The sequence below is a fragment of the Entelurus aequoreus genome, linkage group LG01 (assembly GCF_033978785.1).
Source record: "Entelurus aequoreus isolate RoL-2023_Sb linkage group LG01, RoL_Eaeq_v1.1, whole genome shotgun sequence".
Taxonomy (NCBI): domain Eukaryota; kingdom Metazoa; phylum Chordata; class Actinopteri; order Syngnathiformes; family Syngnathidae; genus Entelurus; species Entelurus aequoreus.
In genome coordinates this window covers 21,417,000-21,444,387 of record NC_084731.1, presented here as the reverse complement: position 1 = coordinate 21,444,387, position 27,388 = coordinate 21,417,000, and the positions used below count along the sequence as shown (strand labels likewise).

Genomic DNA, 27,388 nt, shown 5'->3' with positions numbered 1-27,388 from the left:
GAGAATATAGTGCCCTTTTTTCCAGATTGTACTATCTTTTATGCACAAATTTTATATAATTATAATTCATATCAATATACTCATTTGTTTTCTCAACTATTTCTTTGTCTGAAAAAGAGAATCTAATCTCGTGTTTTACTAATAAACAGTATTTACCAGTGGCGGGCCGTGCGTTTCCCACCTAGGCCTTCAGTGATGTCCGACTTCAATGATTACCTCTCAAAATACCATAATTTATGTCACCACATGACCATTGCTGGAGAAATACTATACATAAACACATTTACGCACTACTGTTCATTGAATCTGTCATGATCCGTGGCCCGGATCATGTTTTTGTTATGTTCTGTTAATTTTGGACTCCCTGAGTTCCTGTTGTTGTGGACCCTTGTTTGCTTTTAGTTACCATGGTTGCTTATTTTTTTCACCTGCCTCTGATTGGTGTTCGGGACGCTCACCTGTTCCCCGAGCACTAATCAGAGGCATTATTTAAGCCTGCCTATGCCGGTCAGTCGGCCTGGCTTCATTGTTTGCTTCATGCCACAGTCACGTGAGTATTCCTTATCTCTAGGCTATGCCAAGCATTAGCTTTTATGTCCAGTGTGATCGGCACGTTGTCTCTTCGGCTTGTTTTCTGTTTTTGTACTTATTTGATTTTTGAGGAATACATCATGTTCCTACCTGCACGCCTTGTCCGGAGTGGTCTCTTTGCATCCCGGGGGAACAAACCTCGCAGCAAGCTGCGACCCCCTCCCGTCGTGACGGAATCACCTCAACGGTGTACAAAACGGGCTATTTTCTGGTGCATTTAAAAATAAACCTGCATCAGCAATTAAAACAGTGGTTCTTAACCTGGGTTGGATCGAACCCTAGGGGTTCGGTGAGTCGGCTTCAGGAGTTCGGCGGAGCCTCCGCCACAGAGGTAAAGACACATCCGACTTATCGTGTAAATAAAAACTTCTCCCTATCAGCGTATTATGGATACCCCCAAACAATGTTCCCTCTAATTTTCCATCTGATTTGCAGGTTGTTTGATTGATCGATTGAAACTTTTACTAGCAGATTGCAAAGGAAGAGAATACATTAGATGAAACAGTACAGTACATATTCCGTACCATTGACCACTAAATGGTAACACCCGAATAAGTTTTTCAACTTGTTTTAAGTCGGGGTCCACATTAATCAATTCATGGTAATGTGTGTAATTTGTTTTGAGTTTATGCACTGTGTTGGTTTTGTTCTTTGAACAAGGTGATGTTCATGCATGGTTCATTTTGTGCACCAGTAAAAAAACATAGAACTTTTTCTTGAATTTGAAAAAAATATCTATATATTTTTCACTAAAGATGGGTTCGGTGAATGTGCATATGAAACTGGTGGGGTTCGGTACCTCCAACAAGGTTAAGAACCACTGAATTAAAACATATCTTATGTGGTACTGTCAAAATTAAAAGTGTAAACAAAAAAACATTAAACTTGAAAAATAGAGAAATTAAATATTTGAACACACAATTTGTAGAACCCATTCAACGCCGTATAAGCCAGTGGTACCGCTTGTAGTCGGTTGGTTCGAGTGGAAGTGGTGGGCATTCCCCCATTTCATCGCCGAGACAGCTGAGCTGGATTCCGGGGTTGGCCGGCGTTATCTCACAAGATGTAGTTTCTCTTTAAATATCCTTCTTGAAAATGGTCTTGCAAATATACAGTATATCTGCCAACTAATCAACATTTTGTTCTCCTTCTTTGTGGGTTAAAAAAGTGAGTAATGGTGATTTCTCTGCTAGCCCGGTATGGCTACGGTGCAACACTTCCCGGTCCCGGGTGTGGCTCTGCTGATCTGCATAGCACCGCCGCGGCTCACACCAGTGATTATGCTTACAGGACGCTTATATGCCACGTTCAACGTGAGGCCAGGTAGAAAGCCTTACTGACAACAACTTGTGATCTGATTGGCTATTGCAATTATCTATCAACTGTATGTACCCGTTCACTTACAGTGCACAGACGCCCGCATTGTTGATTCTGAAGGCCCCGGGCATATTTTGTACAGCATGGCAACACAAGCTGGCTGGATTCTGATTGGATAAAAACTCAAACCTAAAAACAACAGCACTGGAAGGAGCATAATATGACATGAAGAGAATATGAATACTTTTAGATATTTAGGGAAAGTAAATAAAAAAATACTTTCATCTTTAAGTTAAAGTTAAAGTACCAATGACTGTCACGCCTTGTGGTTAGAGTGTCCGCCCTGAGATCGGTAGGTCGTGAATTCAAACCCCGGCCGAGTCATACCAAAGACTATAAAAATGGGACCCATTACCTCCCTGCTTGACACTCAGCATCAAGGGTTGGAATTGGGGGTTAAATCATTAAACATTATTCCCGGGCGCGGCCACCGCTGCTGCTCACTGCTCCCCTCACCTCCCAGGGGATGATCAAGGGTGATGGGTCTTTAAATAAAGGCCTTAGTGGCCACATGCGTGGACAGCACCTTTTAGCTCTTATTCCCAAAATTGTGTACACTACTGAATTGGGGTCTTATGGCCGCTTATGTGGACACTTATACTGCCATCTGGTGGTGTCAGAAGAGTATAACATACAATGGAATTTGGAAAACAAAAGTGTAAAATTAAGAATTAGCAAGTACACGTTTGTTACTTATGGACTAAGTACATCATATCAAAAAATGATTCTTAGTTTTTATTCTAATTAGGGTCCAATAAGCCCAAATAGCAAAGAGAAATTAAAAAAGCATGTAAACAAACAGCTTGGGCCTTAAGAGGTTAATTATGATCATGATTTCTGGTTATGTTAGGCCAGCAGATGGCACACCACTGGTATTTACGATATTCAAGCTACAGTAATATATATCTTTTAAGTATTGAAAAACATCTCACTTTCATATAATGTGGGATATTGTAGGTGTTGTGGTACTAGAGATGGAGCAGACGCTGAGCAGGTTCTGTTCAGTCGGTGTGCAGATCACTGCCATGATCACAGAGTGCACCATCTGTGACATACAGACTGGCTGAGAAAGCTGATTAAGAGCAGTGTGGGAGAGTCTGCCTCATGGGCCTGCACTGTCCTCACAGGACCGCAGTCAAGGTTCAGCCTTGGCAAAATTGTCCTGAGATCAAAACATGTTTTACAACTGAACCATGGAAGAATGTGTGCCCACTGTTTGATGTGTATTTTTTTGTTTTACAGAGCTTATTGTTTGAGTCGGTATTTGTAGTGTTGTGAAGACAAAACAGTTCTGGAAATAATTTATAACAGATGGATAAACAAATGCACATTGCGCCCTAAGTGTTGTGTTAGAGTACTGCCTCTTCATTTGCAGTCACTGGCCATGGAGAGGACCACTCACTTCAAAAGGCATGATCCATCTTCCAACATCATATATCCTTAGTACTTTCTAATTTGTGAACTAAATGTTTCAAGCCAGGAGAACATTCAATCTTTGCAGACTTAAGAATGAAATGGCATTGGCGGTTACTGTTGCAAATGGGGAACATACCATGAGTGTTTTGGGTGTTCAAAGTTTGGACCTAATGTAATGTTATCAGCCAAAGACAGGTTGGTCTTTATGTGCCAGGTTAGAGGTTTATTGGTGGTTTCTGAAAGCTTGAGTAACGGACAACTTCTCGGTGGAATAGGCTATGTGCCCAGAACTCAATTAAAAACCTCACACTGTGCGAAGCCTGCACAGGATGTGGAAACGGAAAAGTGTTCCAAACTTCAGCCTTTACATGGATGTGCAGTAGTACTTAAGATACGGACGGTCTTTGATTGGAGTTACGAGCCACGACCCGCCGCTAGATGGCGTAGCAAATGCCACAATGAACCGCCCCAAACATATTGTAGCTTATAGCTAGACATTGACATAACTTTGTTTTCCAACAAAAATAAAATACTGATAGCAGTATCATTAGTCCAGAATTGTAGCAGTCCGCTTTACGAACCAATACCTAAAAATGCCGGTACTCAGTATACACCCCTAACCAGGAATATCCGCTTTTTCAACACTATTACACACTGGGCCACGTGTACATTGAAAACACACATTCTTTATTTTCATGTACATTCTGGGTGTCTCATTCAGTAAAAAAAATTAAAATTCAATTCCGTTTTTATAGGCGGTCTGTCATAACGTTTTTAGCTATCAATCAGACATTATTGTGATATTTTGTATTAGTGTTCCTAAAAATAGGACCCAAGCACACATACTGTACAGCAGATTTTCACATCTTACACACACACATATATATATGTGTGTGTGTGTGTGTGTGTGTGAGTATATGTGTATATATGTATACATAGATAGATAGATAGATTGATATACCAGCCCCGAGACACATTGTTTTCTCTAAATTTGCCCCCCCGAGTCAAAATAGTTACCCAGGCTTAGCTTATAATATTAATATCAGTAATACTTGGTAAATATTCAAGTCACAAAATGTAAATGGAGTATTGTTGGCGCTTTTTGAATGGTTATTTATTGGATTTTATGGGCGGAATAATGGAGCTCCCATTGGCTTCGCTGTAAGCTGACTTTTATTTACGTTCATTTATTATTTAGAATACATTAAAAAAAAATCCATTCGTCGTCATGTCTTTCATAATGATTGGGAGCGATAGGCAACATTCCAAAAAAAGCGCAGTTCCCCTTTAAGAACTTGGTCATAGAACGAATTGAGTTCATAATCGATGTACTATTGGATTAGTAAATGGTTGAAATATAATTGTGAAATCCCTTGTCATCCCTTTTCTTGTTTCTGGTTATCGTTTTATATTGATAATATCTTGATTTTGTATGTACTTTACGTCATATTTTATTCATTATGGTACTTTTTCGTCACTTAGAATATTGTTTGTCTTTGGTACACTAATGTGTATATTGTAGGCCAGGGGTGTCCAAACTTTTTCCACTGAGGGCCCCACACGGAAAAATAAAGCATGTGGGGGCCATTTTGATATTTTTCATTTTCAAACCATAACAAAATATATACATTTTTTGTTTATTTTACCTTTAGGGGTCCCGGGGACCATAAAGGGTCTCAGTCATTAAAATGTTAAAAACAAGTCAGATTGTTATTTTTTGTAATTATTTAGCGCTTACAGTAAATCTCTATATCAACTTCAAGTTGATATAAAGTAATACAAATTTTAAAAAATGTTTTATGGCTTTTCTGTCAAAAAAAACATTGTTTTTTTTTTATAGTAAAACTGAAATATGCAGTATTTAGTAATTAGAGCCCTAAAATATCAATAATGCAGGACACCATTGATTTTAATTATTTCATATTTTTGAGAAATCACAGTGAAAAGATAAATAAAAAATCACTAAATATATGTGGGATCCAAAAGGTGCCCCACTCATGAAGTGATACATTTTTATTAGGTTTTTATTTTACTTTCAACACTTAAGTTACGAGATCAACTTCAGATATATCTGTCGATTTTATGCTGGAACTATTATTTTGTTTGTTTTATGCGCTTTTGTCAAAGAAAACTTTGATGTTTTTATATGGCTACTACACAATATATGCAATATTTACCACATAAAACATTTTTAAGTGAAATATTTGAAATAATTGGAGCCCTGAAAATAATTCATTATAACATGGATTTTTTTGACATTATTTTTTTTTTTTTTGAGCAATGGCAAAAAAAAGAAAAATGAAGAAAGACAAAAAAAACAAAAAAAAAACAGCCTGCATGGCAGCTTTAGTGTCAACATTGCAACTTTTTCCCGTTAGATTTCTCCTCATTTTACATTTTTTTATGTTATTTTTTATTTTTACAATAGTATTTCCAGAATGTGTGTTGGGCCGGTAAACAATTAGCTGCAGGCCGCAAATGGCCCCCGGGCCGTACTTTGACACCCCTGTTGTAGGCCATTGGTTCTTTGTTTTATTTCTGCAAAAAATAAAATAAAATAAATGTATATATATATATATATATATATATATATATATATATATATATATATATATATATATATATATATATATATATATACTACCGTTCAAAAGTTTTGGGTCACCCAAACAATTTTGTGGAATAGCCTTCATTTCTAAGAACAAGAATAGACTGTCGAGTTTCAGATGAAAGTTCTCTTTTTCTGGACATTTTGAGCGTTTAATTGACCCCACAAATGTGATGCTCCAGAAACTCAATCTGTTCAAAGGAAGGTCAGTTTTGTAGCTTCTGTAACGAGCTAAACTGTTTTCAGATGTGTGAACATGATTGCACAAGGGTTTTCTAATCATCAATTAGCCTTCTGAGCCAATGAGCAAACACATTGTACCATTAGAACACTGGAGTGATAGTTTCTGGAAATGGGCCTCTATACACCTATGTAGATATTGCACCAAAAACCAGACATTTGCAGCTAGAATAGTCATTTACCACATTAGCAATGTATAGAGTGTATTTCTTTAAAGTTAAGACTAGTTTAAAGTTATCTTCATTGAAAAGTACAGTGCTTTTCCTTCAAAAATAAGGACATTTCAATGTGACCCTAAACTTTTGAACGGTAGTGTATATATACATGTATACATATATTTATATAGCTCTTTTTTTATCTTTGTTATGAACATTATTATGTAAACTCCAAGTTATTGTTTTATTGTTTTTTGCGGTGGCTATTTTTGTATTACAAAATCTTTATTATTGATCATGTTGTACTGCATTGTAATCTTTTGTTTTGAGATTGTGTGATGTTTTTTGCCTGGACCCCAGGAAGAATAGTCTCCACTGTGGTGTAGACTAATGAGGATCCTTAATAAACTAAACCAATAGTGTAATTTTCAGACAGTTAGAGGACAATTTCAAACATGGCCACTTTTCAATGTGTTTGGTCTATGAACTGCATGTGTTGTTGTTTTTCGGCTTTAGGTCTGAATTGGCCAGTCCTTATTAATATTTGTTGTTGTTATTTTGGCTCGCTTGCCTGAGGAGGGGGGGGCAGCAGGTCAAGAGAGTATGATTGTGATTCAACCGCAACAATGCGGTCGCAGACCCTCGTCTTGTAGCAGTCTGATAACATTTAGAGATTGCTGCTTGAGGGAGATAACAGGCATGTCATACATTAAAGATGTTGCAAGCATTTTCTTCGGCAAGGGAGCAGATTATTATTGAAAGATTATATAATAATGGAGAACAGTGACTGTGACCATGTGGACAGCAGAGATTTCCAAAGGAAATTATCTAATGGATTAAGTTGGACAATCTGCGTTCGGGTTCTCTCTGATGTTTTTCTTAGGGTACTTTAACAAATGCTTCAAATGCTGTTTGAGTCGCAGAAAGAGAGGAAATGGAACATTCCCTTTGGGGAAGTGCCCAGGACAATGTCTGGTTTGTCCAGCCAAAATGCACAAACACTCAGTATTTGGGAACTGCATGTCTCGGTAGTCACCTATGTCCCTCAGCTTTCAGAGAGCTAAGCATTTGTGTAAAGTCCATAAGCCTTCTCTCTGTCTGTGTGGTCATCATTGATGCTCCATCCTGCTGTGGCTTAATGAGTGCATATGGACTCTTGAGGGTCTGGCACTGGCACTACAGAGGGGTGTGAGGTCTATAAATTACTGCTTTTGGCAGACTGCATTCAATCTGGAAAAAAATAAACAACAGCACCGGTGTATTGGTAAAACAGAATGTAAACCTTTAGAAGATGAACACCTACAGTCGTGGTCAAAAGTTTACATACACTTGAAAAGAACATAATGTCATGGCTGTCTTGAGTTTAGCTGACATCACATGGACAAAGATAAGACCTTCTGGAGGAAAGTTCTGTGGTCAGATTAAACAAAAATTGAGCTGTTTGGCCACAATACCCAGCAATATATTTGGAGGAGAAACGGTGAGGCCTTTAATCCCAGGAACACCACGCCTACCGTCAAGCATGGTGGTGGTAGTATTATGCTCTGGGCCTGTTTTGCTGCCAATGCAACTGGTGCTTTACAGAGAGTAAATGGGACAATGAAAAATAAGGATTACCTCCAAATTCTTCAGGACAACCTCAAATCATCAGCCCAGAGGTTGGGTCTTAGGCACAGTTGGGTGTTCCAACAGGACAATGACCCCAAACACACCTGAAAAGTTGTAAAGGAATGGCTAAATCAGGCTAGCATTAAGGTTTTCCCAAAGTCCTGACTTAAACGTGTGGACAATGCTGAAGAAACAAGTCCATGTCAGAAAACCAACAAATTTAGCTGAACTGCACCAATTTTGTCAAGAGGAGTGGTCAAAAATTCAAGCAGAAGCTTGCCAGAAGCTTGTGGATGGCTACCAAAAGTGCCTTATTGCAGTGAAACTTGCCAAGGGACATGTAAGCAAATATTAACATTGCTGTATGTATACTTTTGACCCAGCAGATTTGGTCACGTTTTCAGCAGACCCATAATAAATTCATAAAAGAACCAAACTTCATGAATGAACAAGTATGTGCTCCAATCACTCTATCACACAAAAATAAGAGTTGTAGAAATGATTGGAAACTCAAGACAGCCATGACATTATGTTCTTTACAAGTGTATTGTCATGATCCGTAGTCCGGATCATGTTTTTGTTATGTTCTGTTAGTTTTGGACTCTTTTAGTTCCTGTTTGACACCTGGGTTTGTTTTAGTTACCATAACTACTTATGATTTTCACCTGCCTCTGGTGTTCAGGACGCGCACCTGCTGCTAATCTGAGGACTATTTAACCGTGCCTTTGCCAGTCAGTCGTCCTGGCGTCATTAGTTGTTTGCCTCATGCCTGGACTACGTAAGTCTTAGTTGTTTCATGCCACATTTCCGTGTTTGTTCTATGCCATAGTTAATGCTATTGGTTTCATGCCACAGTTTCGTGTTTGTTCTATGCCATAGTTAATGCTAGTTATTTCATGCCACAGTTTCGTGTTTGTTTCATACCACAGTTTCGTGAGGTTCATGTCTATAGTTTCATGTCCCAAGTTTTTGCCTTAGCTTCCGCATGCGATAGGCACGCTTGCCTTCGGGTTGTTTCTGTTTTGTATCTCGTTGATTATTTCTTAAAATTAAATCATGTTCCTACCTGCAAGTCCTGTACGGAGTCGTCCGTTTGCCTTCCTGGGAGAACGACCCCGCAGTAAGCGAAAACCACGTTGTGACATGTACACTACCGTTCAAAAGTTTGGGGTCACATTGAAATGTCCTTATTTTTGAAGGAAAAGCACTGTACTTTTCAATGAAGATAACTTTAAACTAGTCTTAACTTTAAAGAAATACACTCTATACATTGCTAATGTGGTAAATGACTATTCTAGTTGCAAATGTCTGGTTTTTGGTGCAATATCTACATAGGTGTATAGAGGCCCATTTCCAGCAACTATCACTCCAGTGTTCTAATGGTACAATGTGTTTGCTCATTGGCTCAGAAGGCTAATTGATGATTAGAAAACCCTTGTGCAATCATGTTCACACATCTGAAAACAGTTTAGCTCGTTACAGAAGCTACAAAACTGACCTTCCTTTGAGCAGATTGAGTTTCTGGAGCATCACATTTGTGGGGTCAATTAAACGCTCAAAATGGCCAGAAAAAGAGAACTTTCATCTGAAACTCGACAGTCTATTCTTGTTCTTAGAAATGAAGGCTATTCCACAAAATTGTTTGGGTGACCCCAAACTTTTGAACGGTAGTGTATGTAAACTTTTGACCACAACTGTACATTTATTCAATTCTTGACTATATAAGCAAAGCAAAAAGGAAGACTAGGATTACCAGAGAGATAATGTCATTGGAAAAAAAACAAAAAACTTTGGCATCTATGATGAAGTGATGATAGGTCATGTTAGTGCTGCAAAGATACACAATTTCATCCCCAATAGTTCCGAACAATCCACATTAATTAGGCCTGGGGAAATAATACGCATAGTTGTGTCCGCTCATTCAGTGACGCAACCGAGCTCGGGTTGTTTTTTAATGACAACAATTACGACCCACATCCGTATAATTCAAGCATGACCCTCCTCCTACTTTTCATTTCTGCCTTTCTTCTTAGTAAAAACCCCGGGTCTTAAACCAATCCCAACATCATAGATCATCCGGACTGAGAGCTAACCCCCCTTTCCACCCCCTTGTGCCATGGGGGAGAGCCTGTGCTTGTTCTTGTTCCTATCAACAGTCCCAGCACTCTGCTCACCACGCTTTCAGCTGTCATAGCCATGGAGTCAAGTTCCCCTGTTCATCAGAGCGAAACAATCAGGTCTTTTCATTTCAAAAGTCCAAACTGGTCAATTGGTTAAATTGTCCCAACCCCGTTCAAATGGACTTTGGTTTACTTTAGAATAAAACTGTATTATAAACCAATATGGAATGGTCAATAGTTGATTGCATTTGGCCGATTTATACACAGCAGGTGATCTTAGCAATTACCTTCTGAACGTACATGTTTCCCTGTTCATCTCTAATCAAATTGCTTCAGGTACAGCTATATGTTGTGTGACAGAGCAAAGGGGGTAGATGGAAGTTGCATTCCACCAGTCCTTTGTACCCACCCTGTGAATAGCCTTTACATGGGGCTTTGTGGGATTGATTGTCAGAGGCTTAATGAGCGTCTTTACTGAGCGAGAGGCTTTGGCCAACATATGTGACCACAGTTCCTCTGTCTCCAACCTGTTTGACGCGACACAGAGCCCGGTTTGGGACTGTCCATTTTTATGCTCCTACTTGCTGTTTACACTGGACGTTATTGCCTCTGAAAGGAATATACATCCTTTTTTGCGGACCAGAAAAAGGAACGATGTCAAATGTTGTATTGTAAGTGTCACTTTTGCCATTTCTGTCTCTGGTTCTATGTTTATGTATGCTGAGGGGTTTCCTCATGCAGCTCTTTAGTTTTAGTATGGTTTTTGTTTGAGGACAAACATGACACAAACCTTCCCTATTGTAAGCAAGCCCACTGTTTAATATGTTTGTGTGTACGCTTCACCGATGAGAGTATTTGGTGAACATCGTACTCATTTTGGCGGTTCTTGAACCCACCATAGTGTGGACTGTGACGCAACAGTTTGTTTGCATGTAAAATCTTGCACTCCTTCTTTGTCGCATTTTGTCCACCAACAGTTTTATACTGTGCGTGAATGCACAGAGGTGAGCTTTGTTGATGTTATTGATTTGTTGGAGTGCTAATCAGGCATATTTGGTCAGTGCAAGCTAATCAATGCTAACATGCTATTTAGGCTAGCTGTATGTACATATTGCATCATCATGCCTCATTTGTAGGTATATTTGACCTAATTTATTTTCCTTTACTTTTATCCTCTTTGTATATCATTTAGTTTTGCATGTCTCATGACACATTATCTGTATGTAATATAGGCTGCATTTCAGATAGTTGTTTGTGTGCCATGTTGTTCCAGACCACAGCAATTATTACCTAGCTTGCCAAATATTGTAATAAATCTATTAAAATAAGACAGCCTGCCGTTTCCTTTAACTTGGACACACACATCTATACCTTTGGCCATTAAAAGCCAGTAATTTCCAGGATTTATCTCACCTTCTGAGTAGCCTCTGTTTTACCAATGGATTCTAATGTTGTAAAAATGTGTAGAATAAATATTAAATTTCAACATTTCTGTCAACAAAGATTTGCTTCAGACTGCGACACATAGCCATTTTGATAGTAGGCTAATATAGCTAATTTAGACACTTACATCATGTGTTGCCTTCATTGTAACACTTACAGTATATAAGACTTTTAAAGTCATTTTGATAGTAGGCTATTATAGTTAATATAGACTCTCACGTCATGTGTTGCTTTCATTAAAAGACTTATATACAGCTTTTAATTTTTTGCGGCTCCGGACAGATTTGTATTTTTGGTCCAATATGGCTCTTTCAACATTTTGGGTTGCTGACCCCTGATTTAACCACATGAAAGAAATACATTTATGTATTAGACTACCCTATTGGAATTTCGCTAACATCTTAAATGTATTACTGAGATTTATTGACCATGCAATACAGTTAAAAAGTAAAGTGTACTGTTTAGACCTGTTGCACGTTAGACATGAACCATTAAATTGTATCAGTATGCGATAGCTTTCAATCCCAGTAATCATCTTTAATAATTTAGTTTTATATAAGAATCCCAAATGCCATGTATAATTTGAAATTAGACTTGCTGAAAGATCACTTCTCTAAAGTCACACAAACCAGCAAGTGTGGGGCCTACAATATAGTAATGGAAAAGGGTGTGGTGAGATTAAAACTGAATACAGTTCATGTTTTTGAAAAAAGTCTGCATATTCATTTGAATTTGAAGAGAAAAGCTTGTCTGACGGACATATCCTTTACAAGGAGCTGCCACTGACTGGGAGCTTAAAAGAGCAAACCATGGCATTCTAGTGTGACTGTTAATGCATGTAACATGGAAATGTGTGTGCGTGTGTGTGTGTGTGTGTGTGTGTGTGTGTGTGTGTGTGTGTGTGTGTGTGTGTGTGTGTGTGTGTGTGTGTGTGTGTGTGTGTGTGTGTGTGAGGCGGGACTGGAAGCACACATTCAAGTGTCTTGCAACCCAAGCTGGCCCTTAGTGTTCCCCACGTCACTCGTCTGCTGGGGCGACATGCCGCCGCAGCCACAACACAACAAAGACAGTTGTGTGTTCTCCCCCCTGCGGACTCTCCTATGCAGCGTGACGTGAACCTCTAAAAAAAAATCTAACCTGATTGATTGATCACCTTGTAGTGCATTTCCTGTGTACAACTCGTTTAGTGTAATTAGTGTTGTCCTGATACCAATATGTTGATACTTTTCGATACTTTTCTAAATAAAAGGGACCACAAAAACTGGGATTATTGGCTTAATTTGAACAACAAATCTTACGGTACATTAAACATATGTTTCTTATTGCAAGTTTGTCCTTAAATAAAATAGTGAACATACAAGACAACTTGTCTTTTAGTAGTAAGTAGGCAAACAAAGGCTCATAATTTAGTCTGCTGACATATGCAGTAACATATTGTGTCATTTATCATTATTTTTCTAATTTTTGTCAAAATTATTAAGGGCTTGTTCATTTACTGTTAATATCTGCTTACTTTCTCTTTTAACATGTTCTATCTACACTTCTGTTAAAATGTAATAATCACTAACTCTTCTGCTGTTTGATACTTTGCATTAGTTTTGGATGATACCACAACTTTGGGTGTCGATCCGATACCAAGTCGTTACAGGATCATACATTGGTCAACAGTTTGTTTACATGTAAAATCTTTCACTCCTTCTTTGTCTCATTTTGTCCACCAAACGTTTATGCTGTGCGTGAATGCACAAAAGTGCGCTTTGTTGATGTCATTGACTTGTTGGAGTGCTAATCAGCCATATTTGGTCAGTGCATGACTGCAAGCTAATCAATGCTAACATGCTATTTAGGCTAGCTGTATGTACATATTGCATCATTATGCCTCATTTGTAGGTATATTTGAGCTTATTTAATATCCTTTAATTGTATCCTCTTGGTATATACCGTATTTTTTGGAGTATAAGTCGATCCGTAGTATAAGTCGCACTGGCCGAAAATGCATAACAAAGAAGGAAAAACACATGTATAAGTCGCACTGGAGTATAAGTCGCATTTTTTGGGGAAATGTATTTGATAAAACCCAACACCAAGAATAGACATTTCAAAGGCAGTTTAAAATAAATAAAGAATAGTGAACAACAGGCTGAATAAGTGTATGTTATATGAGGCATAAATAACCAACTGAGAACGTGCCTGGTATGTTAACGTAACATATTATGGTAAGAGTCATTCAAATAACTATAACATATAGAACATGCTATACGTTTACCAAACAATCTGTCACTCCTAATCGCTAAATCCCATGAAATCTTATACGTCTAGTCTCTTACGTGAATGAGCTAAATAATATTATTTGATATTTTACGGTAATGGGTTATCCCTTTGAGACACTTGTGATTTAGGGCTATATAAATAAACATTGATTGATTGATTGATTGTTAATAATTTCACACATAAGTCCCTCCTGAGTATAAGTCGCACTCCTGGCCGGCCAAACTATGAAAAAAACTGCGACTTATAGTCCGAAAAATACGGTAATTTAGCTTTGCATGTCTCATGACACATTTTAGATAGTTGTTTGTGTGCCATGTTGTTCCAGACCACGGCAAACATTACCTAGCTTGCCAAAGATTGTAATAAATCTATTAAAAAAAGATAGCCTTAACTTGGACACACACATCTATACCTTTGGCCATTAAAAGCCAGCAATTTCCAGGAGTTATCTCACCTTCTGAGTAGCCTCTGGTTTACTAATGGTTTCTAATGTTGTAAAAATGTGTAGAATAAATATTACATTTCAACATTTCTGTTAACAAAGATTTGCTTCAGACTGCGACACACAGCCATTTTGATAGTAGGCTAATATAGCTAATATAGACACTTACATCATGTGTTGCCTTCATTGTAACACTTACAGTATATAAGACTTTTAAATTCATTTTGATAGTAGGCTATTATAGTTAATATAGACTCTTACGTCATGTGTTGCTTTCATTATAAGACTTATATACGGCTTTTAATTTTTTGCGGCTCCGGACGGATTTGTATTTTTGGTCCAATATGGCTCTTTCAACATTTTGGGTTGGCGACCCCTTGTTTAAGCAAATGTCTCCTCTGAAGAAATGATGTAGGTCCTTCAGTATTTATAAACTTTAGTATCCAGTATAAATACAAACTCTGCAGTGTAAATCCTAACTGGTTGGTCTACGTAATCATTCCAATGGATTTCAAGACAACCTCCGCTCGACCCTATGAGGTGACAAGAACTGTGTCAACCATCCGACAGCTGTGTCATACAGCATATACTCTGTAATATTGTCCAGATGCTCCACTAGAAGACAGCAGGACGTCTCGTTTCATACACAACGCAAACATGTCAACACAACTATGGATTTACTTTTGTTCCTGTTCCAGTTTAAATTAAGACTCCAGTGTTGCAGACCCCCAAAAAAATGCCTCTGTACTAATGCAAAGACATATTTGGAATGCACGAGTCGTCAATAATAGGGGGAATTGCCAGCATTGGTCAAAGTGAATGAACGGATGAGAATGCTGTGCTAGTTCACATTCAATATCATTCCTGTATTGCAGTCCAACTTGTGAATTAATCTATCTGCTGTGCAGTGAGCCAGGAGCCCGCACTAATTTGATTACTGTCCCAAGCAGGGGGCTCTCCTGTCGGGCTTCAAAGAGGGCAGATCAGAGGCTACTGTATGTGAGGAAAAAGCTGGGCTACAACACACATTTTGTGAATAATTATTCGGACCTTAAACATATTCAGAGGTTTTAAAGGGGAACTGCACTTTTTTTGGAATTTTGTCTATCGTTCACAATCATTGGGAAATACATGACGACGGAATTATATATGTTTTGAATGCATTATAACTCATAAATAAAGAGATACAAGTCCGGAGCCAGTGGGAGATACTCTATTCCAGGGGTGCTCATTACGTCGATCGCGATCTACCGGTCGATCACGGAGGGTGTGTCAGTCGATCACCAGCCAGGCAATAAAAAAATAGTCCTAAAAATGAACGATCATAAATCTTCACTACGATGTCACTTTCGTCACTTGATTGACATTCACGGCACCCGAGGGTCTTCTGAGATGACGCTGGCTGCCGCCAGATCATTAGTAAGAAAAAATTACCGACAGGAAGGCGAGAAACTCTTTTTATTTCAACAGACTCTGGCGCCGTACCTGTCGTCAAAACTCCAAAGACCGACTGCACAGTTGCACAATAAAAGCGCTGCTTCATGCTGCCTGCGCTAACAACATAAGAGTCTCAGAAAGCTGGCGTGCACAAGCTAGCAAGCTACGGAGTTTTGCCGCCAATGTATTTCTTGTAAAGTGTATACAAAGGAGTACGGAAGCTGGACAAATAAGATGCCAAAAAACAACCACTTTCATGTGGTATTGGACAGAAAGGAGGAATTTTTTTCTCCTCCATTTTAAAATGCGGACGTTATCAGCACCACTGTCTGATTCCTATCAATGCGATTCATCAGAATCAGGTAATACACCAACTTATATTTTTGTCTTCATGAAAGAAAGGAATCTATATGTGTTAAACATGCTTGCATTATCTTTAAACACTTTTAACTTGTTAACAATATTAACTATATGTGTTAAACATGCTTGTATTATCTTTAAACACATTTAACTTGTTAACAATATTAACTATATGTATTAAACATTCTTGTATTATCATTAAACACCTTTCATTTATTAACAATATTAACTACATGTGTTAAACATGCTTGCATTATCATTAAACACCTTTAACTTGTTAAAAAAAACATATATTTCATAAATAAGTAAATATAAATTATATATATGAATGAGGTAGATCCCCACGACTTGATCAATTGAAAAGTAGCTCGCCTGCAGAAAAAGTGTGAGCACCCCTGAGTCTATTCCGTCCAGAAAACCCAATAAAAAAAACATCCAAAAACCCCCAGCAATACTCTATTTACATTTCATAACTTGAATATTAACCAAGTATTAGTGATATTGTTATTACAAGTGCTAACGCAGACAAACTATTTATAGCGGCGCCGTGATCACGAGCTTGTGTGCCGATGTTGACATGATCAGCTGCTGCGTCGTTTCCTTGCTCGGCTATCTTTATTGTCGATCATAAATCATGCCTCTCACCTGGATAGTAGAAGGGTGAGTACATATTCCGACACTTTGACAGCCCATTTTGACCCGGGAATGGCGAGAACGACACGAAAACACGCTTGGTTCTACCCCCCTTATGAGTCATTCTTCATCTAAATGGGGCTATATCAACATCCTAGCAGTCGGCATTCTAATTGACAGCAGACTTTGTACAGTAAGTGACGTTTCGTTATGTTTGTTGGCTCTCGTGAAGTCTGCAGTGAGTGATAATCAGTGATGAAGAAGAAAAAAAAATCAAACAGCTTAATGCATTTTTGAAAGTATTCTTAAAAGGATCAAAATACGTAAATATTTAATAGATAGATTGATAGATAGTACTTTATGTATCTATCTATCTATCTATCTATTAAATATTTGTGTTATTATAAATGTGCCTGTTACTACATTGGTGGTCCGGGCCCCTTAATGGTGGGGGTTTTAATAATAATAATAATAATAATAATAATAGATTTTATTTGTAAAAAGCACTTTACGTTGAGCAGACAACCTCAAAGTACCACAGTGTAAAAAAAAAAAAGTAATAATAATAATAATAATAAAAGATAATAATAATTCCATGCGGCGTATGTTCTTTTTTAATGAATTGTATTCGGGTTTGCGACTTTGTCATGTACAATTGGCTGTGTCTTCTCCATTATGAGAGTGTGTACATAACATGCTAAATGGCTAACTGTATGATTGTGTGAGTGCGCTTCATTTAATGTAAACAATTTCATTGGTCGGATCGACGAGGCAAAATGTATTGTGAAGCTTGAAAATACGGAAACATTCATCAATTTGCTGCAACATTGTATAAAGCTCAGGGTTCAAAGCCTGAGAAAAAATCTAGCAGTTTATAGTCCGAAAGTTTTTTCTCATCAACCGACAATATAACATATTTCCGATTTTCTGTTTGGAATTCCGCCTTCAAATTGCTTAACGCAAAAACCAAATGCCGATTAAACTGTTATTTTGTGCGCAAAAATGAAAATAAGGACTTTGTATAAGAACACTTCACTGACCTAAAATGATCAAAATAAGCATACACAACTTTTCTGAACGACATGCAAGATTAAATATGCAGTCTAAATGTCTTAGAACAGAGATTCTTAAACTGTGGTTAAAGATTTTAGTAATTACTTAAGTACAGTACTTTTTAAACTGTGTGTAATGTTACAGTGGCCAACATAATTAAAAATACTTGTTAAATAAAACCTATGCCTGGTTTTAAATGAATACTTGGGCCTACTACGCTACTGTATTTGAATGTTGGTCATTATGGTGATAGTTGGAGAGCCAAGTGTTTTCTGGGGTTGTACTTGGTGAAAAACTACAGTCTTATAGGGTTCATATTGGGTCAGGTAGGTTGCTGTTTATTAGTTCCTATTGAACACATAGGTCACATTCAGCCCAGTCTACCATTTCAGGATCTATATCAGTCCCCAATTGAGCCTCGTTTCATCCGTCATTCTCCTCTGACAGTCCTCTAAGGTTCGTCAGCCTGCTTATGCTACGCTACACACTCCTGAAATACTAATGGGGTCATAATTGAACTGCCACACTGTTGAAGTGCAGGAAAATTGAGCAATTACAGAAGCAAATCATCTAATATTGTTACCACTTCCCAATCTCATTTAGCGCCTTGTTTTAGATTGTGTCCGACCAATAATGTTTTTAATAATAGATGACATGCATGAGCAAACTTGTAGTAGCAAACAGATTCTACTTATTACTGCCAAAGCTTTACACAAAACACTAAATTGTGGAAACGCAAACAGAAAGAAAGACATACCGTATTTCCCGGACTATTAGGCACACTTTTTCGTCTAAAAACTCGACAGTGCACCTTATAACCCCTTGCGCCTAATGTACAGAATAATTCTGGTTTTGTTTACCGACCTCGAAGCAATTTTATTTGGTACTTGGTGTAATGATAAGTGTGACGAGTAGATGGCAGTCAAACATAAGAGATATGTGTAGACTGCAATATGATGCCAATATGACTCAAGTAAACAACACCAACATTGTATATGTTCCAATGAAAATATAGAATATTACACACAGTGCTCAAAAATGTTTTAGTATGACTTTGGTATGCTATGAAGCCGCACCGCTTGATGGATTGTACTGTGCTTCAACATACGAGTATTATTATGGTGTGTGTATAAGGTAAGACATATTATCTGACGTTTTGTTTCGCAATATTACGCAAAAGCAACGTTTCTTACCTTCTGGTACCTGCTGATCTGTAATTGGGATCTGCATAAGTCCTGAAAATTTGCGCTTTATAATCCGGTGCGCCATTAGGTCCAGAAAATGCGGTACATTATTATTACTTTACCTCATAAAACTGCAATAGTAGTAGTAGATATAGTAGAGATACGTGTAGACTGCAATATGATGCCAATATGACTCAAATAAACAACACTAACATTTTATATGCTCCAATGAAAATATAGAACATTACAAACGGCGCTCAAAAATCTATCAACATGTTTTAGTTCGACTTTGGTAAGCTATGAAGCCGCACTGCTTAATGGAATGTCGGCGCATTAAACATACAAGTATTTTTTATGGTGTGTGTATAAGGTAAGACATATTATCTGGCGTTTTGTTTAGCAATATTAAAAGCAACGTTTCTTACCTTCTGGTACCTGCTGATCTGTATTTGGGATCTGCATAAGTCCTGAAAATTTGCACCTTATAATCCGGTGCGCCCTTAGGTCCGGAAAATACGGTACATTATTATTACTTTACCCCATAAAACTACAATAGTAGTAGTAGATTGAGTATTGTTTTTGATGGAATATTCATTATTGAAAAGTTTGTCTTTAAAAGGCATGTTACATGATAACATTTTTCTGATTACATTTATGTCTGTTTTCACCAATTAAACTTGTATCCTGAGGTACCAATAATGTTAACTTTAGCCATTTTTTTATTTTTTGGCATTTTTGTCCCAACCCGCCCCTGCTTGAAAAGTATGCTATAATATCCTCTGATCTCGTTCACATGGACCCCCAATTGTGTATTGTCACATCTGTAGTAATGACTTACCAATTAGGTGTTACCCACATATGCGGTCCTCTCCAAGGTTTCTCATAGTCATTCACATTGACGTCCCACTGGGGTGAGTTTTCCTTGCCCGTATGTGGGCTCTGTACCGAGGATGTCGTTGTGGCTTGTACAGCCCTTTGAGACACTTGTGATTTAGGGCTATATAAATAAACATTGATTGATTGATTGATTGAATCTTGGCATGTTTATTAGTACTAAAATGCCACCACCTCTTTGTTTCTATCACAAGTCATTTGTTAGCCATTTTTCAAAGAAGGAATTTTGATTTGGAGGCAACCAGAACTGGATCCAGCAACCATAAAGTGCAACAACAAATGCCATACTCTTTGTAAAATAAATGTTTCGTCATATTATAGTTTGAAAAATTGCGCGCGTCCGCCTTTGTAGTCCGTGGCGACGACGTAGTCGATAAGCTTCGTCTTATGGCACATTCATCCTCCGCTGTTGCTATTTCTAATATAAAGTAGTGTAAAGTTCTTACTTATATCTAGATAGATAGTACTTTATTGATTCCTTCAGGAGAGTTCCCTCAGGAAAATATGTCAGTAAACTCGCCATGAAAGCTCTAAAACATACGGGTGTAGTGAGTTTACATTATTCACCCAAGGAACTTTAGTTATTAAAGAGTTCCGGTGGGACGGTTTTTCACGGGACACATTTCCGGCCTTGTTGTTGTTGTTTCCGGATGAGGAGATGCTGCTCCGTTATTGATTGAAGTAAAGTCTGAACGTCATTAAAACAGTTAGCTCCATCTTTTGACACTTCTTCCACCCCCGTCCTTGCACGCTACACCGCTACAACAAAGATGACGGGGAGAAGACGTTGTCGAAGGTGAGCCACGTAAATAAGACCGCCCACAAAACGGTGTATCCAGAAGCGACTGTCAGAAAGCGGCTTGAAGATGATCTGTAAAACATAATCCATGCAACATTTTGACCAAAGAACTACCATTACATTACAGTAGACCACAAGGAAGTGTTTTCCATGTAGAAAAATAATAATAATAATATGACTCCTTTAACCTCTTAAAGCCCAAGCTCTTTGTTTACATGCTTTTTTTTATTTCTCTTTGCTATTTGGGCTTATTGGACCCTAATTAGAATAAAAACTAAAAATAATCTTTTAATATGATGCACTTAGTCCATAAGTACACAAACGTGTACTTCATGTGTAGTGACATGCAAATTTAAATTTTTACATTTTTTTTTCCAAATTCAATTGTATGTTATACTCTTCTGACACCACCAGATGGCAGTATAAGTGTCCATATGTCGGCATAAGACCCCAATTCAGTAGTGTAAACAATTTTGGAAATAAGAGCTAAAAGGTGCTGTCCACGCAAGGCCTTTAGAGGTTAATGCGCCCTATAGTTGGGTCCGCCTTATATATGAAAAACATCGAAAATAGACCATTTATCGGCAGTGCGCCTTATAATCCAGTGCGCCCTATGGTCCGGAAAATACAGTATTTTTTGTATTATTTTATTTTACATGTAATGTGGACAAATCAGACTTTCACACCAGAAAATAAGCGATACAAGTTTTAACACCTTTTTTATTCCTATTGTCTTTTTCTTCAATGATCAAATTAGAGTGAAATACTTGTCATGGAGGAGTGTGGAGCTTCCATCACAGGTCTTTAGCAAAGACAATATTTTAATCCGGGCTGACAAGACGACGAGCCGCTTAATCCTATTACAGGTTTGCACAGTAAACTACAGGACGCCCCCACTCGCACGTCTGTTGTCTTTGTGTGAGAAAGCAGCATATGCTGCCAGCTCGCCTACTGTAGTGAACTTTGTGTTCTTACTCCCGGATCCCACCCGCTCGAAAAACACACCCGCAAGTGCGTGGAATACTCTTGGAAACAACTTGTCTGTGTTGTTTCTTCTTCCATCTGGGTATGGTAGATTGGAGGCTGCATAAGTAAATGTGTCTGAGGGTCAAAGCTAACGGGCAAGGCCAGACCAGATGGTAGGAATATGACGGTCGAGCTTGCCAGAAAAATAGACAGGTTAGCCAGTTTTTATTTCCTCCTGCAAAATGATTGAATGCATCATAGAAATCTGAGATTTGTAGCAAAAAATATCATTTCCTCTCCCTGTATCGAACATGCATGTATTATCACACTTGTACGGAGCCCCAAAAGGGACATGGATAATAATAATAATAATAATAGTTTTTATTTGTAAAAAGGACTTTACATTGAATAAACAACCTCAAAGTGCTACAGTGTATTAAAAACAAATAAAAAAATAAATACATTTAAAAAAAATTATGAATAAATAAAAATATAATAAAAAATAAAATAAAAGCTAAAACAGCCAAATATCTAAAACTAGTATGCATATATCTAAAAAAAAAAAAAAGGCTTTTTAAAAAAGAAGGGTTTTTAAGCCTTTTTTAAAAGCATCCACAGTCTGTGGTGCCCTCAGGTGGTCAGGGAGAGCGTTCCACAGTCTGGGAGCGGCGGAGCAGAAAGCCCGGTCTCCCATTGTTCGTAGCTTTGTCCTCGGAGATTGGAGGAGGTTAGCCTGTCCGGAGCGGAGGTGTCGTGTGGAGGATTTGGGGGTGAGTAGTTCTTTGAGGTAGAGGGGGGCATTACCCTGGAGGCACTGGTGGGTTAGTAGGGGGACTTTGAATTCAATCCTGAGTGGAACAGGAAGCCAGTGAAGAAATTTGAGAGTTGGTGTGATATGGTCATATTTCCGCATTCTCATCAGGATCCTAGCAGCACTATTCTGTATGTATTGCAGCTTCTGGATGTTCTTGCTGGGGATCCCGACAAGAAGTGCGTTGCAGTAGTCTAGCCTAGTCTGGATGTTTTGCGAGATCTCGCAATATGTTTTCGAGATCTCGCAAAACTTTTTGCGAGATTTCACATACGTTTTTTTTCCTATGTCAGTGAACCGGAAGTAAAACAGACATACTACCCATTACGACGAGAAAACACCCTCGACCTGAGTATTTTTTTCAGATGTCTCTCACTGTCAGGTTTAACCACCTAACTAACTATTAAACAGAACAAGAAGCAAGGAATCCGGCAGAGTCAGAGTTCAATTTAGCTCATGTGGAGAACGCGTGGAGCTGCACACTGAGTTACAGTCTCACCCCACGCTCTGAGGAACAGTCCACGCGTTCCTCTATTTATTCAGTTTGGGAGTTCCCTAGTTACATGCTGAGGCTGCTTCTAAAGGGAGGGGTCACACATTATTAAAAGCAGCTCCAGTACGCACAATACGTGACGGAATGTGCCGGGGGCCTTGTGATTGCGCCCTGTCCCTGCTTTGTCTGTCTGCTGTTGATATGACTTATCGTTGTTGAGGTGCTAGTTCGTCCTTGGCTGTTCGGAGGCTGAAAGACAGAAAACATCTGCGGCGAGGCCACTCCTCACATGCCATGGAAGATAACAAGAAACCGCAGATGTGGGGACCCCCCCGGGCGACCGTTGCAATGGACGTTGAGTGGATCTTGCATAATATTGTAAGAGTCCAGTCCATAGTGGATCTAACATAATAGTGTGAGAGTCCAGTCCATAGTGGTTCAAACATAATAGTGTAAGAGTCTAGTCCATAGTGGATCTAACATAATAGTGAGAGTCCAGTACATAGTGGATTTAACATAATAGTGAGAGTCCAGTCCATAGTTGATCTAACATAATATTGTGAGAGTCCAGTCCATAGTGGATCTAACATAATATTGTGAGAGTCTAGTCCATAGTGGATTGAACGTAATATTGTGAGAGTCTAGTCCATAGTGGATCTAACATAATATTGTGAGAGTCCAGTCCATAGTGGATCTAACATAATAGTGTGAGAGTCCAGTCCATAGTGGATCTAACATAATATTGTGAGAGTCCAGTCCATAGTGAATCTAACATAATATTGTGAGAGTCCAGTCCATAGTGGATCTAACATAATATTGTGAGAGTCAAGTCCATAGTGGATCTAACATAATAGTGTGAGAGTCCAGTCCATAGTGGATCTAACAAAATATTGTGAGAGTCCAGTCCATAGTGGATCTAACATCATAGTGTGAGAGTCCAGTCCATAGTGGATCTAGCATAATATTGTGAGAGCCCAGTCCATAGTGGAACTAACATAATAGTGTGAGAGTCCAGTCCGCAGTGGATCTAACATAATAGTGTGAGAGTCCAGTCCTTAGTGGATCTAACATAAGGGTGTAAGAGTCCAGTCCATAGTGGATCTAACATAATAGTGTGAGAGTCCAGTCCATAGTGGATCAAACATAATAGTGTGCGAGTCCAGTCCATCCATAGTGGATCTAACATAATAGTGTGAGAGTCCAGTCCATAGTGGATCTAACATAATAATGTGAGAGTCCAGTCCATAGTGGATCTAACATAATAGTGTGAGAGTCCAGTCCGTAGTGGATCTAACATAATAGTGTGAGAGTCCAGTCCTTATTGGATCTAACATAATAGTTTGAGAGTCCAGTCCATAGTGGATCTAACATAATAATGTGGGAGTCCAGTCCATAGTGGATCTGACATAATAGTGTGAGATTACAGTCCACAGTGGATCTAACATAATAGTGAGAGAGTCCAGTCCATAGTGGATCTAATACAAGAGTGTGAGAGTCCAGTCCATAGTGGATCTAACATAATAGTGTGAGAGTCCAGTCCATAGTGGATCTAACATAATAGTATGAGAGTCCAGTCCATAGTGGATCTAGCATAATATTGCGAGAGTCCAGTCCATAGTGGATCTAACATAATAGTGTGAGAGTCCAGACCATAGTGGATCTAACATAATATTGTGAGAGTCCAGTCCATAGTGGATCTAACATAATATTGTGAGAGTCCAGTCCATAGTGGATCTAACATAATATTGTGAGTGTCAAGTCCATAGTGGATCTAACATAATATTGTGAAAGTCCAGTCCATAGTGGATCTAACGTAATAGTGGGAGTCCAGTCCATAGTGCATCTAACATTATAGTGTGAGAGTCCAGTCCATAGTGGGTCTAACATAATAGTGTGAGAGTCCAGTCCATAGTGGATCTAACATAATAGTGTGAGAGTCCAGTTCATAGTGGATCTAACATAATATTGTGAGAGTCCAGTCCATAGTGGATCTAACATAATATTGTGAGAGTCCAATCCATAGTGGATCTAGCATAATAGTGTGAGAGTCCAGTCCATAGTGGATCTAACATAATATTGTGAGAGTCCAGTCCATAGTGGATCTAACATAATATTGTGAGAGTCCAGTCCATAGTGGATCTAACATAATATTGTGAGAGTCCAGTCCGTAGTGGATCTAACATAATAGTGTGAGAGTCCATTCCGTAGTGGATCTAACATAATATTGTAAGAGTCCAGTCCATAGTGGATCTAGCATAATAGTGTGAGAGTCCAGTCCATAGTGGATCTAACATAATATTGTGAGAGTCCAGTCCATAGTGGATCTAACATAATATTGTGAGAGTCCAGTCCATAGTGGATCTAGCATAATAGTGTGAGAGTCCAGTCCATAGTGGATCTAACATAATATTGTGAGAGTCCAGTCCATAGTGGATCTAACATAATATTGTGAGAGTCCAGTCCGTAGTGGATCTAACATAATAGTGTGAGAGTCCAGTCCATAGTGGATCTAACATAATAATGTGAGAGTCCAGTCCATAGTGGATCTAACATAATAGTGTGAGAGTCCAGTCCATAGTGGATCTAACATAATAGTGTTAGAGTCCAGTCCGTAGTGGATCTAACATAATAGTGTAAGAGTCCAGTCCATAGTGGATCTAACATAATAGTGAGAGAGTCCAGCCCATAGTGGATCTAACATAAGAGTGTGAAAGTCCAGTCCACAGTGGATCTAACATAATAGTGTGAGAGTCCAGTCCACAGTGGATCTAACATAATAATGTGAGAGTCCAGTCCATAGTGGATCTAACATAATAGTGTGAGAGTCCAGTCCATAGTGGATCTAACATAATAGTGAGAGTCCAGTCCATAGTGGATCTAACATAATAGTGAGAGTCCAGTCCATAGTGGATCTAACATAATATTGTGAGAGTCCTGTCCATAGTGGATCTAACATAATATTGTGAGAGTCCAGTCCATAGTGGATCTAACATAATATTGTGAGAGTCCAGTCCATAGTGGATCTAACATAATAGTGTGAGAGTCCAGTCCATAGTGGATCTAACATAATAGTGAGAGTCCAGTCCATAGTGGATCTAACATAATAGTGAGAGTCCAGTCCATAGTGGAGCTAACATAATAGTGAGAGTCCAGTCCATAGTGGATCTAACATAATAGTGAGAGTCCAGTCCATAGTGGATCTAACATAATAGTGTGAGAGTCCAGTCCATAGTGGATCTAACATAATAGTGTGAGCGTCCAGTCCATAGTGGATCTAACATAATAGTGTGAGAGTCCAGTCCATAGTGGATCTAACATAATAGTGTGAGCGTCCAGTCCATAGTGGATCTAACATAATAGTGTGAGAGTCCAGTCCATAGTGGATCTAACATAATAGTGAGAGTCCAGTCCATAGTGGATCTAACATAATATTGTGAGAGTCCAGTCCATAGTGGATCTAACATAATATTGTGAGAGTCCAGTCCATAGTGGATCTAACGTAATAGTGAGAGTCCAGTCCAGTACTTCTATCTGTCAGTAGACTCGTTCTTGAAGCGCTAATAGACTACAACAATTGATGAATGGATTAAAAAGTCAAGGCTGCGATCGTACAGTGCACAATCGTAAACCTAGAAAACTCTTCGGGGACATGTAAACACAAGTGAAACTGATTTCCTTTGCCTCTGACCACTTTGTTTATCTCTCCCTGCGCCCCCCCCCCCCCACTTTGCAGAGCGTCTGTCTCCTCTAAGTCTTGTCCAAGCAAGGTTGGGGTTCATGTTGGCCTTCCCACAGTGAGCAGCTTTTAACCTCCTGCCAGATTCATCTATCTCCGGCTGCTCTGATCGCTGTTGAAAGGGGCGGGGATTAAGAAGAGCCTGGGGCCTTTAAATCAAGCGAGCTTTAGGGGGGGGGGGATTGTGTGCACCGTATAAGTCCAATCGGCAGGGTAGCCCTTACTTCAATGTAGACATCGTCACTCGCAGTTAGTAAAATTATTCACGGACCTCCCACTGCCAGATAGCAGTGTTAGGTCTAAATAAATGTTTAATTGGGGGGGAGAACAAATTAAACCAGAAGGCAAATGATCAAGCAGAGTTTGAAGAAAATGTAATCTGTGGTGTTAAGTGGGACAGGTCTTAGCAAATCTACACATTCAGCAAACAGTCTTTTGGGGATTGTTACCCCCCCTCAGCCCTCCTCTCTGTACCGGGTCGAACACATAAACAAAGCGAAAGCCAATTAATGTGAGCAGCTACCTTTTGAATTTTAATCAGTGTTCCAACAACATAAATCAAAATGTCTGGGAAACGTTGGAACAAAAGAAAACCGCAGGCATTTTTTCCAGGGTTTCTTTTATCAGGAGACACCGATCTTCAGTTGCGGTTCAAGTCAATGATTGAGTGTGGAGTATGCAATGCCAACCTGTATGGTCCTGAACCTCAGTGCTGATGTATGTAGGTGGAGCTGAGGTCACAAGCTGGCTC

At 38.8% G+C, this 27,388-nt stretch overlaps 1 protein-coding gene across 7 annotated transcripts in view; it reads left to right on the top strand.

Annotated features, from left to right (window-relative positions):
• Nucleotides 1-27,388, top strand: part of chl1b (cell adhesion molecule L1-like b) — a 225,820-nt gene that overhangs the window by 87,324 nt on the left and 111,108 nt on the right. The window contains exon 1 of one of the 7 annotated variants that reach the window (XM_062045680.1): nt 10,614-10,786. The exons of the other annotated variants lie outside the window; for them this stretch is intronic. The gene's annotated coding sequence lies outside the window, so the exon portion shown is untranslated. Of the gene's footprint in view, nt 1-10,613; nt 10,787-27,388 lie in introns of those variants that run through there. 7 annotated transcript variants of the gene reach the window in all.